This window comes from Leopardus geoffroyi, chromosome A2, assembly GCF_018350155.1.
Source record: "Leopardus geoffroyi isolate Oge1 chromosome A2, O.geoffroyi_Oge1_pat1.0, whole genome shotgun sequence".
In the NCBI taxonomy this organism is placed as follows: Eukaryota; Metazoa; Chordata; class Mammalia; order Carnivora; family Felidae; genus Leopardus; species Leopardus geoffroyi.
The window spans coordinates 38,822,777-38,840,406 of NC_059331.1; the positions used below are offsets into that span (position 1 = coordinate 38,822,777).

The 17,630-nt window shown below is 45.7% G+C and overlaps 1 protein-coding gene across 1 annotated transcript in view; it reads right to left on the minus strand.

The window, feature by feature from the left end:
- Positions 1-17,630, minus strand: part of FOXP1 (forkhead box P1) — a 507,364-nt gene that overhangs the window by 436,474 nt on the left and 53,260 nt on the right. The window lies entirely within an intron of this gene.

Consider the following 17,630-nt stretch of genomic DNA (forward strand, 5'->3'; position numbering starts at 1 on the left):
GGCAAATTTAGAAACCAGAGTGAACGACTTAGAGCGTAGATACTTGGTTTATGAATAAACTACTTGGTTTTGTTTTAAAATAGTACTTCAAAAGTTTTCAAAATTATAGAAAGTTGAGACTCCAATATCTTTCAAAATAGGAACAATAGACCAACTACTATAGCCATTTGCTGAAGAAATATTTACAAAATACCTACTTTGTGCCAGGCATTGTTTAGAGACTAGTAAACAACAGTACCCGGGAAGTGATATTATCCCCTGTTGGAGCTAGTGAGAAGACTGGCATTAATGAAGACGGAAACAAAGATACACATAAACTGTATTAAGATAAATGCCACAAGGTAGAGTTTTACGGGACCAGAACAAAGTCTAAGAGGGATGTTGGCAGACTAGAGAGATCAAGAAAGAATTCCCTGATGAGGTTATACTTGAGCAGAGAGCTGAAGGACAGGTAGGAGGTAACCAGGTGGAGAAGAGAGGGAGGCATTCTCCAGGCAGAAGCAACAGCATATGCAAAGACCCTGTGGCACCAAGGAGCAGAGTAAGACATAACCAGGATGGTTGCAAGAGAAAATAAAGGTGGGGGAAGAAAGCAGAATTCACACTTTAAAGGTTGTAGAGATCCTGGACAGAACTCGGTCTTTATCATGAGGGTAGACAGAGGCCAGCAAAGGGATCTCAGCTTAGTGTTTAACAGGTGAATGACACACGATCATATCTACATTGTGAAAAGATCGCTCAGGCTGCTGACTGGAGGGACCAGTCAGTCCGCAGGAAAAAAGTCCACCCTTATTCAGTGGATTCCCAATAATGTATACACAAAAATTAGAGAAGGTCCTTACAAAATGCCCAAAGCAATTCTTCAAATATACATAAGAAAGCAGGTACAGCTGGGGTTGGAAGGAAGAGAGTTCTGAAGGCAAATGGTATAGATCAGCAGCATCCTCAGGGCTATTCCAGCAGTCCACAGGATGCAAATAAACATTTTGAGCCCCAACTCCCGTCCACCATGGAATTTACAGATGGTTTATTTCAGCATCTGTTTCACACTGGCTGTGTTCCATCGTTATTGATTTTAGACTTCCAATGATCTCTGTATCTGAGCTTGTGGGCCAGGACATGAAAAACCCTGCACCAAAACCAAAACCGTAAACCATTCCAAACTGCCCTAAAAATAAGCCCTGTGCTTCTGGACTGTCTTCTTTAGCAGACGCTAAGGTGGCAGGGGGATATAATGGACCATCCACACAAAACTGTAATATCACTACTTACACCTTTCAAAAACCCACATGGAGTCTCTTGTTTTTTTTTATGTCTGAGACAATCTCCAAGTATTATATTTCCAGCTTTGCAGAGACAAGAAAAAAAAAATTGATTAGTTTTAATGGAGCTAACTTCCTCCTTGTCTAAGGGACAGGAAACGGTTAATGTATCATTTCGTTTTTCTCTGCAGAACTGCAAATGGGGACAGGCATCTTAGCTGGCCCTAGACTAGCACAAGTTTGGACAGAGCTGAGGTTGTTGGGTTTAATTTGGCCAAATAAAGGAACTCTCAACTCAACGAGCATTTGGTCTGTGTAGTTGATTCACTTCATATTACAGAGCGAGGACACCAGCAGTACTGTTTAGAAAAAATGGCAATGCTGTTTAGACAAACAGCCCTGAGAAGACAGACTGGATAGGAAACGTGGTCTGTTGCACTGTTATCCTAGTTTTTTTTTTCCTTCTTCCTTCCCCCATGAGTGCTTTTCATGTAATTTTTACTCACGAAGTTGCCAGTGTTAATTTCTACAGGCCAAATTTGGCTCACTTATTCCTTGCCAATTCCACAGTCAAATTCTGTGTGCTTGAGGGGTGTGTGTGTGTGTGTGTGTGTGTGTGTGTGTGTGTGTGTGTGTGTGTGTTTCTACTAAATTGCACCTAAAGCCAAAGGGATTTCTGTGACCAGAGACTCAAAAAGAATGTAGGCAGCATCGCACTTGGGTATCTCTAATGACAAAATCTGTCTCTATTAGCAAAAACAATCAAACTCTCAGAGCTGGCACAAGGCTCAACTCAGCAAGATGCATGGATCCCCACAGAACCTTTACAAGGATGTGACAGAGCATCCACAGAAAGGCAATTTGCATATTCTCCTGCACAGGAAAAGGAAACACAGCAAAGCAAGGGCTAAGCGGCATTTTTCTTGAATTTTCCGGCATGGGCTCTATAACTTAAACGCGCCATTCATTTTAGGGCGCTGGGTTCAAATGGCAGAGACAAAAAACAACATTTTTTTTTCCTTCTTCCACTTTACATAATGTAATAATTCAATACTGGTTCTTTTTTTTTATTATTTTGAAGTGATAAAAGAGTTCAATTTCCTCCTCCACTCAAAAAAGCTAATAGAGAAATTATTAACTGTCAGAACCACAATATTTTATCATGCCCACCTGAGATTCCAAAATCCAAAGACAGGATATAAACACAAAACCAAAAAATTAATTTGGGGCAACCACAATCTTAATGTTTTATTCCAGTTATTCACTCGAGGTGAATATCAGCGCAAAGAATTAAGAAAGTATCTACTAAATCAATAATATATATGTACGTGTATATGTGTGTGTGGGTACACATGCATGTATGTATATATACATATATATACATATTTTAAAGGTTAACGTAAGAATGTAGGAATCAGAAATTAATGACACAAAAGGGGAAAGGAGAATGAGAGGGAAAACAATGTCTGAAATTAACAGCTTCAACCCTTGCAGCATAGCTGTGAAAAAAAAAATCACAAGTAGACGTTTCCAAACGTTGTAGGTCCTTATGAGACTGGACTGATCTTATTTGAGGTTGTACCTAACACCTGCTATCAGAAGATATGAACGAAACTGGATCTCCACCAACATTTTAGTCCCCACCAGTAGTGTAGTAAGGGCAATGACCTTTAGAGATGGATCTCTCAGTATGCCACAACATTTGCAAACTAATGTGGAGGTTTCTGGTCTAACTCAATGTTTCTCAAAGTACAATGCAAATACCATGGGTGGTACTTAGGGTGCTTTTAGGTGACAAATGGAGATATATACACATGGGTGTGTGTGCACACAAACACACGTGTATGCACACACACACACACACACACACACACACATATATTTAATACTTAGATGTTTATTTTGACAGTTTCCTTTATGGTCCACCATCATACTAGTTTTCCAATAATGAAAAAAATTCGGAAGTGTCCTTTTATAAAAAATATTATCTAAAAATAAATAAATGAATAAATATATATTTAAAAAGCAACACAAAGCAATAGTTAGTAAACTGTACTCCAAACACATAAATATATGGCCAAAACGAGGGTCTGGAGTTTGACAAGCCATCACGTAAGTGCATTAAAGAGGTGACAGAGAAGGTGTCCAACCATGTTAGAGCATACAGTAGGAAGGCAGAGGCGTGGGGTCTAGTTCCACCAGGAGGCTAGTGAAGTCATTGCACTGCTTTGACCTTCAGTGTCCTCATCTGTGTAGTGGATTAAAAACGTGCATCCCTGGGGCGCCTGGGTGGCTCAGTCAGTTAAGCGCCAACTTCAGCTCAGGTCACGATCTTGTGGTTTGTGAGTTCAAGCCCCACATCAGGCTCTGTGCTGACAGTTCAGAGCCTGGAACCTGCTTTGGATTCTGTCTCCCTCTCTCTCTGCCCCTCCCCAACTCGTGCTCTCTTTCTCTCTCTCTTTCTCTCAAAAATAAAACAAATCTTAAAAAAATTACAAAAATATATTGCATCCCCAACATTTCTATCAGGATATTCCCTAAAATAATTTTTTAAAAGCATAAATATAGACATAAGAGCATATACACACGTCTGAAAAGATACATATCTGTCTATGCCCTTAAAGTTCACATATATAAACATATACACATAAACAGATACAGACACATACACACAGTTACGTACGTGGACACAAATGCATGCACTGTGTGTATGTACATCTACTGTACATATCTACACGATACATGTGTATAAAACCAGGCCATATCCAAGGTGGGGCTGATCAGGAAAGTAAACAGGGATCCAAGGCAGCTATGAATAAAGAAGCTTTCCCTGTCTGGTGCTACTCATCTAATTTTCTACCTCCTGTCCCAACCAGTGTCTGGTGAGCCCAAGGTCCAGCATGAGGGTCTACACGTGCCTGTCCAACTCCACGACGTCAAAATTTCCTGAAGCCTCAGCCTAGGACGGCCCTTGAGATGAGACTAGACATACTCATATCACAAAGGAAGCCACCAATCTGCAAGAGACAGACATTCCAAAGGACACCTGTCACCATCACTACCAAAGAGAGATGTTTCCTAAGGAAAAGCTCTCTACAATACATTCTTTGGGGGAAAACCACCTTAGAGTGAGCAAAAGAAGAACAAAACCGCAGAAACGGAATGAGTATCATTTTCCTCAATTTTGACATCAAGATAAAAAAAATTAAACAAATTAGAGGTGAATTTAACTAGGCAATGCCATCCTCTACCCTCAGGTAAATGTATGCCCTGTTGATAATTTCAGAAAAGAGAATAAAGCGTACACATGGTTTCAATATTTTCTCTATGCTAGGGCAATCTAGTTATCTTTCTATTCAATAAGGCAACCCAAATTGCACGTGTTTCCTAAATAATTTTGGATTTATATAATTTGACATTTGTTTTCAAAGAAGCATAAATTATCTGAGGGCCATGTCCCCAGTGCATGACAATAAATTGTAGTTCATGCTATTTTCAGACAACCATGATATGCAAACATCAGTCGCCAGCCAGACTCAGGATAGAGACACCTGCATAACGAATGCTGACCTAGAAACAAAGAGGCTGTTGGTCTCGGCGCCTCCTGTCCAAAGAGGAGCTGGCTTGACTCTTCCTTCATCCAAGTGTACGATGTTACCAAGCCACCGCCCAAAGCCCTCTCTTGACATGGCAGGCTTACTCTTAAAACGGTCTCCACCTGCCAGAACTCTACAAAGCCAGACCACGGTTAACCCGGCTATGATCAGCATCCCAGCTGCCTGTGCGCTGCTGATGGCGCACAAGTCATAACCTGATCCCCTTTTGACACGGCCTCAGTTTCCTATTTCATCATTTCATGAGACGCTTCCTTTTGAAATTTTCAAGCAACCCGGCCCAAGTTCTTATAGCCGTCTGCAGTCACTGAGCGATCTGGGTACTGAGCGTCTTCTTTCAGACATTTCGACATCTTAATGGTGTGATGTGGAACAGGAAACATTAACTCACCCGCTAGTTTCAGTCACACTTCACAGCTTTCTAACACAAGTGAAGGACAACACATAAAGGAAGTCGGAAATCTAGGGGAGTGATAATGTAGACACTTCGGAAGAAGGGGGCACGTAAGAGCATCAGCGTAAACATGAACCTCTCAACCAAGAACCACCGACACCTCCCTCTGTTTACTGCGATTCGAAAAAAAATGCACAGAATTTAAAACACTCTAGTGCTTCTCCGACCTTAACATACATATGAACGACCTGGTGATCCTGGTTTAAAAAAAAAGGTTGATTCAGTGCCAGAGAGGGACGGTGGACTCTGCGTTTGTAACAAGCCCGCCCAGGTGATGCTGATGCTGCTGACCCAGGATCCCATTCTGAGCTACAAGGATATAGAGTCCCTCCGCCTGATCTCCTCCTCTGTTCCCACCCTCCCAGTGAGGTCAGAAGAGCCCACAACTAGAAACAAGTTTCCACCCAAGCCAGGCTGAAAACATGTTTCCAATGAATCTGAAGCGTGGAAAAATAATCAAAAAGAAAACCAAAATTACTACCTGTCCAGGTTGCAACAAGTTCCTCCATTAGATACGGAAGTAATTCACCGATAAGACTACTGAGCACTCACACTTCTGGGAAGGATCTAGTTGCCAGATTTGGACCATTAGAGACAAAAAGGCAACAGTCCTCCCTCTTGGCCACATAAGACTTGAAACTCTTTGATGTCACTTTCAACGAAAGTTACAAACAGATTATAGGCAGACATATTCTCTCTCTGTCTCTCTCTCTTTCCTTTCACAGGGGAAAAAAGTAAACCAGAACTCCAGTAAAAGTTCTGGTGTCTGACCTCAGAAAACAAGCCATGATTTCCTCAGAAAAAAATTAAAACTGGATCAAGAGGCAGGCGACTACAACGTGAAACCCAACCCCCAGCCCCAGAATCTGAGGCCTTCAACCCCTTGGTGGCAACGGGCAAACCAAAGGCGTAAGACGGACGCACCTCGGATCGTGCACATTTACAATACCTTCAAGACTTTCGATAGTTTCCCATCCTTCAAAGTGGTTTCCCAGGGTAAGCTTATGAATGCACACAAGTCCTGTGAGTTCTCCTTCCCTGGGTATTATTAACCCCATTTCACAGATACGGAAGTGGAGAAACACAAAGAGTTTTGGCAAGCCCCAGCGTGCATCCACTGGTGAGAAGGAGGCCCCTGGCTCCCACCCCTCCGACTAACCCAGCCACTCAGCACATCCCAGTCACAGGCCCGGAGGTGCTGTTCCTTTGGCAAGGACACAGGCTTGTCCTGGAATTCTGCCAAGGAAAAACACATTAGTCCTAAAGGTGTGCCCTTTGCCTCCGCTCACAAACCGTTCAACTTTATAGGACATCTGGGATTAGACTGGCTTCTGCTAACACAAGGAGCATCTCCTGCCGGCGGCCATGCTCAGACATGTTTTAAAAAATGGGCACAAAGAAGAAGGGAACCAGCAACGGAGGGGCAGCTGCCCACGGGGCCAACTCAAGAGCTTCCCAGATTGGCCTGTGTGTCTTTCATGGACATTTCCTGAGCACCAGAGCACTTCGAACTCCTCCCCCATTCAGTCCGGCTGCAGCCTGGCAGGAAAGCACACTACGTCTCCCGACTCTATGTGTGTCTTCAGCTGCATTCAATCAGTTTGTCCTGGGTCACGGGATTTCATGTGTGGCCCTAAATATACCCACAGACTATGAAAACGCACCAGAAAACCAGATGTTGACTCCTCTGCCAGGACATGTACCTCGTGAAATGAGTAATGATGAACGGGGCTGAGAGATGCTTTAATAACAGTCTAACCAACATTAGTAAAGCGGGGACAGTCACCTTGGCCAGCGGACACAGAGAAGCGCCCCCTCTGCTAACTGAGAAGATCCTACACTTCCTCTGGGGCTTGCAGGTGGTAGTAAGGAAAGTGTCCATTCTATGCGAGCTCTGGCTGTATCGCGGGTGCTGGCTGGAGCACATCCCAGATCTCATTCACAGTCCTCACCAGAAACGTGCAAGGTCACGGGGCACCTGGGCGGCCCAGTCGATTAAGCGCTGACTTCAGCTCAGGTCACAATCTCACAGTTCACGAGTTCACGACCCGCGTCGGGCTCTGTGCTGACTATCCCTCCCAGGTTCGCGTGTGCACAAGCTCTCTCTCAAAACTGAATATGTGTTTAAAAAAAAGTAATAATTTAAAAAAAAAAAAAAACTTGCAATGTCACCAACGAAGAAAGGCACCAAGATAAGCACCTCGCCCAGTGCCCCAGCGCCAGGCAGGATAGGATTCAATGTCTGCTCCTCTCAACTCTGAGTTCATGATATTTCTACCATCCCAAACCATGGGTGCTGGAAGGCCTATACATTTGGAGCGGGGGACCACATGCCTAAGAATCATAAATGGCTGTTAAGTCCCAGTGGTACCTTAATAGGAATCTAAAAACAGCAGGTTTTTCAAATCCCACAAAAACCCACAGTCCAAATTTTCCACTCATTTCCTGTACGTCTGGGAGAACGACACATCGAGCATGGTGTCACTGCTGAGCTGGAAAACTGACCCTCAGGATTCACTGAGTAACCGGTGCTTATACTGTGCTCACTATTGCAGGATTCAAGCAGAAGACACAGGCTTTGCCTTCAAAAAACCAAAGCTCCAACCAGAAAAACAAAACACTCCCACCAGACAGCTACCGGGCAGGGGGTGGGAAGGTTCAAGTCAAACAAAAGAGGTAAGGAGTGACTGAGAGGGAAAAAAAATGGGACCTTTCCTGGATAGAAGCAAATGCATAATGCAGCTCCTATACTCCCAAGTGCCTACTGAGAAAAAGGTAAAAAGCACTAATGTGGATTTTTTATGAACAGAATAGGAATATGCTAACTTGTAAACGTCAGCTGATAACCTACAAGGTGTGCTGCTTGCACAGACTGTGGTTTTCAAACTCTGTTCCAAGAGGCCACTTGTAGTATGGAAGGTGAGGAGAAGAGACTAGCTGCTCTGAGTTTAAGTCACTCGACCCCCTGGTGAATAACGGCTCCTCCGCTCGGAGCAGAGTCCCTGACAAAATAAGTGCTTACTAAGTATGTGTTCAATGCAAAAACAAGAAGAAGGAGCTTTGAATTCATACCCCTGGCCAACCATGAGCATTCAACTTCTGTTTATTTTAAATGTGGGGGGGGGGGGTGCTCCAAGTTATAGTTCTGTGGGGCAAGGCAGCCAAACCACTTTAAAAAAAAAAAAAAAGAACCAAAAAAAGACATGAGATTTATGAGTATCTCTACATTTGCCCCCATTTCTTGCTCTACCATGACATTCACCCAACACGGGAGGCCCACTAAACTGGGCTCATTCAAACTCTTAACAAATTTCCAGGATCACAACCACATTCAGCCATCCACATATGGCTGAACCACATCAATCAATCGTGTGGCCTGTTCAAGACCATAGTCTGTAGGCCAGATGAGTTTGACCAACATGCTGGCTCACCGAAATTTCTGCCCAGAACTAGAAAAAAAGCCTCCCATGAACCCCAGGCTCAAAGCACGGATGAGCCTCAGATCGATGCCAGCTCTCTGATCCCACGGGGAATTGAAAAAGGATAGTAACGAACATCAACTCCTCTTGACCTATGAGCTGGAAAACAAGGTACTCTGGAAGAGCAGGAAGGTCTGAGGATTGAAAAGATTCTATCAAGTCCAGGATGGTTGGGTAAACAAGCCAGGGGGCACAGTGAGTAATATAAACTCCACTGTTGGCTGAAAGTAAGTCATTTACCAAACCCAATTTGCAACATGGATAAACAATGCACCAAATAATCTCTAAATCCCATTAGATGGAAGTCTGTCCTCTGGAAGATACCAGTAAGAGAAATGGAAATGTACAGTATAGAGTCACTGTCCTCATTCTAGTGAAACTCACTCAATAGATTTAATCTGAGGCAAAATGGAGAAGTGCTATAAAGGAAAACCAAAGTGGTTTAAGAGGAGGAATAGAGTAGGCACAAGAAAAACGAAAACTTCAACAGAAGAAGGAGCAGAATCTCTCAGTTTACTTAAGACTTAGGCAGACCCTACTTCAGGGCCTTTGCACATGCCGTCCGATCTACCAAAAATGTTCTTTCCCAGCTCGAGGTACGGTGGCCTGTCCCAGCCTCCAAACCTTCACTTAAATACCACCTTCTTGGAAAGGTGGTGTTTCTCTCACCACACAAGCTAAAACAGCTTCCTCTCTCTCACCGTCTCTTAAAACAAGAGAAGCACTTCTTTCTATGTATATAATCACTCCATTTTACATGTGTTTCTTGGCTTCTTTACTATCTGACTCTCCATCTAACAGACCACAACGGCAGGAACCACCACTGGCTACACTGTCTCCATGTATCTACTACGTAGCCCAGGACCTGGCATTAAGACGGAACTCAATCAGTGGCTGCGGAATACATGAACTAATACACAGATTCAAAACGCACAGTGGAGAAAAAGCAGTTGCCACATGGGGAGAGGAAAAGAGTGGTGGAGGGGAGCTAGGTAGGAGTGGGGGCGCGTGGAAAGGAGATTAAGGATAACCGGAAACTGTGCTGCAGGAGCGTGTGCAGGGAGATCACAGAAGGCCTGGAATGCCTGGCTGAGGAATCTGGGCTCTTTTGTCAATAAAAGGAGCCACTGAAGGTTCTGAACAAACATATGTGACATGATTCAGACTGTTCCAACAGAAACGTATGGAGGCAGCGCTGTGAGCTGCAGGCTACCACAATAATATGCAGAAAACATACCGAAGGACTGAATGAGAGGAAAAACCCAGCACAGAGAATAGAGGGAAAGGATGAGAAGCACAGAATCAAGTCAGAGACTTTGGCAACTAAGGGAATATGACAAGTGAGGGGCAGCAATGATAAAGAGGACTCCTAGGTTTTCACGCCGAGCGACTGGAAAGGCGGCACTGGAATTACGTGCGCCCGTACAGAAGAAAAGATGACAAATTCCATCCCAGAAATGTCTACTAAGAGATCTGGAGGGGGTGCCTGGGTGGCTCACTCGGTTAAGCGTCCCGACTTCAGCTCAGGCGGTGATCTCACGGTTCGTGGGTTCGAGCCCCGTGTCAGGCTCTGTGCTGACAGCTGGGAGCCTGGACCCCGCTTCGGATTCTGTGTCTCCCTCTCTCTCTGCCCCTCCCCTGCCCACGCTCTGTCTCTCTCTAAAATAAATAAACATTATAAGAGTGAGAGAGAGAGATCTGGGAGTAAGGAGGTTGGGGGAGGGAGGATGGGAATCTTTTAATCTTCTAGGAACTTGAAAACAAGCACCTGGAATCCAGGAAAAGCCTTAGCTCAAAATTTTCGATACTGAGGTGAGTACTGAACCATGAGGGACAGGGAGACTGCGGAGACTTTAAGTCAGGACAAAGTCCCACCTTAAGGCATCAGTATCGTGGCTTTCAATCAAGAGGAGGAGTACTGTGTCATGGGGGGATGGCCTCTTTTCTCTTGCAGGCAAGTGAGACCGTCCCGTCTGCACTCAAAGTCCCTGAACCCTCAGAAGAATGAACAGGGCAGCAAAGGAGTGAGCAATCTCTCCCACAGCACGATGGCTATCGGGGAGATGTTAGGGAGCAATTTTGAGAACTGTCAGGTGTCTCCAGCCCGTCTCCGAGGGAGACGCTCTGTCAAGTCCTTTGCACTTCTTTTTTGGTTTTTAAAAATGTCCATGTTCCAACTGTTTCCTTCTCTAACCAAATGAAGGGAACAGTAGAGATACAAATGCCAGTACAAAATATGGCAGCAGGAAAAGTTTACAGAGCTAATTTTCAATTGTGTTGGCAAAACAGCTTGGTCCACTCCTTCAGGTCTGGAAAGCAATCCGCTTATTAGCAGAGAATGGGCTACTGTATCTTGATGAGTCTTGTTCAGAAGCCTGCTTTATGGTTTTTTACTTCACGAGAAGTGGCCAGTGAGAGTCCATTGTTCTAAAGAGGCTCCTGGATGCACTATCTTTCACGCCCCAGGTGTGCCAAGAGCACTGTGAGAGGCAGAATCACCAAACAGGAACAGGGAAAGGCATGAGATTCAAAGGAAATGAAACATTTGAAATCCGTACGGTGAGATGTGGCCCGGACACACATACGCGCGAAAGAAACTTGAAGGGGCACACGTTAGACAAAGGGTTAAGTGCACTTCACCTTGAGTTGCAAAGGCTCTGTGAGCTCTTTCCAAACCCTGGCTCATCCGGAGCTGCTGGTGGAGCAGGGGTTTTCCTGGCCCTGAGGTTCAGCTCAGCTTGTCCATTCTCCTGTGCAATTACAGAATCAATAAAGCATCCCTTTGAAACTCCCTGGACTAGTGCCGACACGCAGACAGGAGTCGGCTGACGTTTTTTTGCTATTTCCGTTATTACAGCCTGCAAGCCCGATGAGAAGGCATCAGAACCACAGCACGGGCCGGGCAAGGAGGTGGGGTGTGGTCTGGCTGCGCATGGGCTGCCCCTGGGCTTTTGTATGGTCCACGTACGCCCTGGCGACCCGGCCCATGGCGGGGACCACCAGACCAAGGAGACGCCATTTGTAAGGGGGCACTGAGGCAAAGCTATGGAAGAGTCTGGACTGTATCTGCCTTCACCGCTTTGGGGTGGGAGAGTGGGTGTAGCGGGAAACTATTTTTCAAGGAAAAAAAGACATTCTTGGACTGGCTCACCTGAGAAAGTTCTGGGGTTTTTTTGGTTTTGTTTTTTTTTTTTTTTGTTTTTTTTGTTTTTTTGGTCTGCTCTGAGCATTTCAGGAACCAAAGGCCTGTGCCAAAAAGCAGGCAGCCAGGCGGAACTCGGCACTTGTGTGTGTGGCTCGTGAGAACTTCGGGGGGGGGGGTGCGGGTGGGGGGGGTAGGATGGGGGGAGGTAGCGAAACGTCCCTGTCCATCTGTTGATGTCTGGGTGGCAGAAAATATTGAAATAGAAATAGAAAGTTAGAAAACTGCTTAGGAGCAAAACCTGAGAGTATTGTATTTGAAAGGGAATGGTAGACTGATTGTATAAAAATGGAAAAACAGAATTAACATGTTCCGTAATGATTCGTCTGTGTTAACTAAATATTGAGCCGAAATTTGGTGAAACCCTCAAAATAAGACTTTCCAAGGAAGTCGCTGTCTTCAAAATTCGTTGTCGTCTAAAGACAGCTGAACACCTCCGCGGTGCCCTATCTGACTCACCTGGCAGACGGCCTTTTCATTCGCTTTATTCGAGAAAGCACACAAGTCTGTGTACTGTGTTCCCCATCCCAAAGCCACAAGACAAGCCCATTACCAGCATTCCTCAATACATATTTGCATATCCAGTGAAAAACAAAATTCACAATCTTTCCAAGCTGCTTCTGCTCTCCTGGGAAGCTATAAAAGCTGGCAACTTGGACAGATGAAGATTCCTCTTTCTTATCCAACCCATCTCACGCAGGAAGTGACACGAGAGCTTTGCTCGTCTTGCCCTCCTGCAATACTGACCGCGATCCCGGCAGAGAAAGACCACCCTGGGAATCAGGCAAGTCAGGTTTTTAACCAGCTCCCTCCTGACCGTACCCAAAAATAGCCTGAGCCTCAAACCACAGAGAGCCTGCCTAGAGGACTTGCAGTGTGAGCGTTTTGGGCACTGCTAACTCAACCCGGCAGTCCTTACTTGCAAAATAAAGACCACAGCCATGCACACATAGTAAAATGAGCAGGCACAAATCTGGCGCAGAATTTCAAGCCGAGTGAATAATAGTACAAAAATATCAAAAAAAAGAAAGGTTATGAAATTTTATAGCAGATGACAAATTGGTAGCTTTTCCCCGCTTTTCTGGAATGGATTCAGTAACAGATTTGAATCTTGGGTTTTGATGCTTGTCTGAGATACACAGGGATCCCAAGTTCAAGGGAAGAAAGAGGAAAAAAAAAAAAAAAAAAGGAGTAGTTATCACTTGCAACAGGACCTGTCCTTTGCTCTCTACCCTAGAAATTATTTGGTTCCTTCTTTAATTCGCTTTTATCTAAAACAACACGAAATGTTTCATTTTAATTTTTAATCCTGGCGGTCCTCTGTACTTGAAGCTCTCAGACTTAGGTCTAAAAGATAAACCTACCTGCTCAGATTCCAGGGAAACAGAGAGAACGTACTGCATTCTGCCACTTTGGAAGAGAGGCTCAAAACTCTGCCTTATGGTGTCTGTCTGTCACCCAAGCTCCCTAGGCTGCGGGGGAGGTAGCCACACGTTTCTGGGGCGAGAATGTCCACAGGGGAATGCCTTACGGGTCACAGGCCCAGCTGCCTGCGGAGCACCGAGGCAGCCACAACCGCCGGAGAGAACGCCGGAACCGTGCCAAGAGGCCCTCCCTCTTTCCACGCAACACCTTCCCAGACACTGTCCCCCAACGCTTCAGTCTCATGGCAACAAAACATTTGGAAGGTGCTGGGTGGCAGGAAGCATGCAGGGACGGGAGCGCGACATGGGAATACAGGACAGACACCCCTTGCCTCTAAGTGTCCCCGGGTGGTCTGGGGACGCAGACAGACAGGCAACGGAGCCCGGTAAAGGCCACACAGACAAGGACAAACCAGCTCCTCAGGAGCCTCACAAATTTCCCCTGGCAGCAAAGAGTTCACGGTCATTTCCCTGGCTGGTGAGTAGGAAATCGAGAAAGGTTTCGAGAAAAAGAGAAGCCATGAAGAGTAAGAAGCAACGTGGTACCATGTGCTTGCTAACCAGGAAGTCCCTTTGTGATTAATAATCTTGGTGACTTAAGTTCCTTTCCAGATGGGTAGTAAGAGCAGATGCGTCTCAGGGCTCATACGGGCTAAGCCACAGCTTCAAGCACTCAATTCATGCAGTGGCTCTTGCCCATTTTAAAGATGGAAAAACTGAGAGTCAGAGAGATAAGGTAACTTGCAGGCCTCCACAGGCCAGTAAGTGGTGAAGTAGGGATTCAAATCCTGGTCCACCTGGTCCCAGATGGCTTTATTACCATCTGGTTCGAATGGTTACTTCAACCAAACACATTTTCCAAGGGCATTTGCTAAAGTTAAAAGAAACTTATGAGCTCCTTACTGCAAAGTCCTCATTTCGTATGTAATAAACACACCCAGAGAGGAATGGAGACCGGCTTTTCCACAAAGCCACCCCACGACTTTGGGTCCAATTCAGAACCCAAACCTCATAGCCTTTTCCAGACCGTTTTTCTTTCTACGTGTTTCTTCTGACTTTGTCGTGTAAGTTACACGGAAAAGCAAAACCATAAAGGAAAAAAAAGAAAGACTACGCTGAAACCCCACCGTCTTGCACTTCCCGTCCCCTCCCTGGCACCTGGGGAGTAAAATGTGAACCACTGGAGAAGCTAAGAGAACCTACAGGAGAGGCAGAGGGTCCCCCAAGGGCTCCTGCTTGTAGAAAACCTATTTGCTGTGTGTTTCCTGAGGGCTGAGCACTGTGTCGGAGGGACTCCCCAAAAGGGCTGGCCCTTGAACCGCCGTGCTCAAGGAGCGTCAGTTCCTACAGAGCACTGAGCACAACCTGCAATGACACGTAAGAGGGTCAAACCTCGACCTCTCTGCTCAGTGCACAACAGCAGCCCAGCCCAGACCCTGCATTACCTCGTTCCTTTCCTGCATCCAGCTACTTGGTTTTTCCGTCCCCTCACAAGCTCCCCTGCCTGGTCCCTGCCTCGCCAGCCCTGAGCCAGCTTCTGACCTTGCGCCCCTCCCTGCTTTCAGAGTACAATCGGCGCACCCCTCCCGGGCCCTGGCCCAATGACCCCCATTCTTCTCTCCCTTTGGAAGCTTCCTTTTCCTGTCCCTCCCTGTCTAATAATCTGCTCCTATTCCATCGGGTCCCCCTGGGCTGACGCTGCACTGAACAGGGCAGGGCCTGAGCTGCCTCTGGATCCCAACTCTGGTTTCAAGTGGTTTTGGGCTGGCTCACCGGGTGCCTGTAGCACAAAGCTTTTCATCACAACCTCACCCCCGTCCTCAAGCACTGTGCCCCCGCCCCCCACCAAAAAGCCAGAACTCTCAGCATTTATATTCATATTCAGGCTTAAGTGTGGCACTCCTAAGCCTAGCCTTCAAAGCAATTCAGCACTCAACTCTGACAGGAAATGTGAACATGTAAAAAGAAAAAAAAATTTTTAACATGATTTGGCTGAGAAGCTATTCTTTGCAATGCTTCCAAGGATGAACCAGCGTCTGAGCTTTAAGATGGATAAAATAACAGTGGGCTTGAATGATTCTAATGGTCAGAGTGCCCTAAGCATCTTGTAACTGCACTGGTATTTAAAAAGCAACAAAGGGGTGCCTGGGTGGCTCAGTCAGTTAAGCGTCCGACTTTGGCTCAGGTCACGATCTCAGGGTTTGTGAGTTCGAGACCCACGTCCGGCTCTGTGCTGACAGCTCAGAGCCTGGAACCTGCTTCAGATTCTGTGTCTCCTCCTCTCTCTGCCGCTCCTCTGCTCACGTTCTGTCTCTGTCTCTCAAAAATAAATAAATGTAAAAAAAAAAAAAAATTACTGACAAGTGACCTGTCGTGTCCCTAATGTCCCACCTTGGGACAATTCCAAAGCACAACAGTAAGGATGGTAGGATTGTAGGTCAGAATTCACCCATCAGGCAGTGAAAGACAAATCACAGACTATCGGTATACAAGGACCATGAAGAAAACATATCAAGTCAGCCGCACGAGCACAACTACTTTAGGCATTGTTTTTAAGACTATAAAATCAAATAGCAGGCGCCAGACTTTTGATATATTTCTTTTTCTCTAAATACACAAACACGCTATAATGTGTCCGTCCAAAGAGAACAATGTCTTGTGTTTGCTGCCGTCATGGACACACACAGTCCATTAGGGAAACTTTATGGGGTCAACCACGAGGAATAAAAAACGTTCCAAGGCTTCCCCGCACATTCACTGTCTGACATCCCCCATCAGAGAGAGGGCAGGCAATGGACGCCTGGAATAAGGTTCCATTCTGGTTGTTCCGGGGTCGGGGCGGGGGGTGGGGGTGGGGGAGAGAAAGGCTGTAAACTAATATAAAAACACACATTAAAAACGTACAGTTGTACAAACAATATAAAACCTGCCTCGTTGACCGAGGGCAAGGGTGGGTGGTGGTGGTATTATCCTCCCTGGCCTCGCTGTGTATGCGGAATCCCTGTGAATCCGTTTCTCCCTTACTCACAAGAGTAGCTCCAAGCCCCCATGTGAGCTTTCCCTTTCCTGGTTGGCTGGATGGGTGTGAAGGCTGGTCCACAAGCAACCAAAAATGTACCTGCACCACTTGCCACCCCGAGGGCAGGAGGGAAGCTCAGTGATCACCAGCCGCATACCCATGCCAAACGAAAGCCCGAGCCACGTTACTGCTTCCTGGATGGCTTAAATTGCAAGCGTTTATCTTCATATGCCTCAAGTTTAGTTGCTGGAAATTATTTAAAGACCTAACACCACAACGAATGTTTCTGCTGTACAGTACTTAAAAAAAAAAAAAAAAAAAGTATTATATTTCTTAGGTAAGGCACCAAGAGGAGAGGCAAAGACATCAAAAATCAGAGTCTTGATTTGTAAGGAGTCTACTGCTCAGGTGAAGAAGCAGGACATAGACACTTAAAAAGATCAGCACCCCTGAGGAAGGATGTGTTAAATGCCACGTGGAAGCTATGGGAAAGAGTGAGGGCTAGGAACCAGATTCTATAAGGCCCCGGGGGACCTGCCCCCCTACCCCTGCTCCCAGTCCCAGGCAGGCTGACAGCCTTAAGAGAGCCTCCCTCCTGCCTCTGCTCTAGGGAGTCCCCTGGCATGCTGCACCTTACGATGCACTTTCTAGAACCTGCTCAACTCAAGTCCTAACATCCTGTACAAAACAGTCTAGAAACGGGCTTCCAGAGTGCAGGAAGTGCCTGAGGCCATACCTTAAAAACCATTAGTGCACAGGCACATCACCATGCCAATTATGCAAAATAAAGAAATACTGTGCAAAAGCCTCATATATCCTTTCTGGACACTCGCATACATAAAACAGGAACCCCAGAAGGAGGACACAGCTGAACTTCATGAGAGGGATGTTTTGTGCGGATGTGGGGATAGAGGACCAGACCCGAGCTGTGGGGTAAGGGGACGCATCTTTTATCACGAATGTTCTATTTCTTAAAGGTAACAGAGGAGAGGGGAATACGACCAAAAGTCAAACTTCTTCATTTAGGGTGGTAGCAAAGTGGGCTTTTGTTTTATACACACACACAGAGGAGCTTTTCAGTTTCAAAATGGGACCCATGAACCCAAAAGAGATTAAAACCCTTGACTCTGTACAGACCCCTCTCACCTCTGTGTGCCTCTCTCCTTTGACTACAGC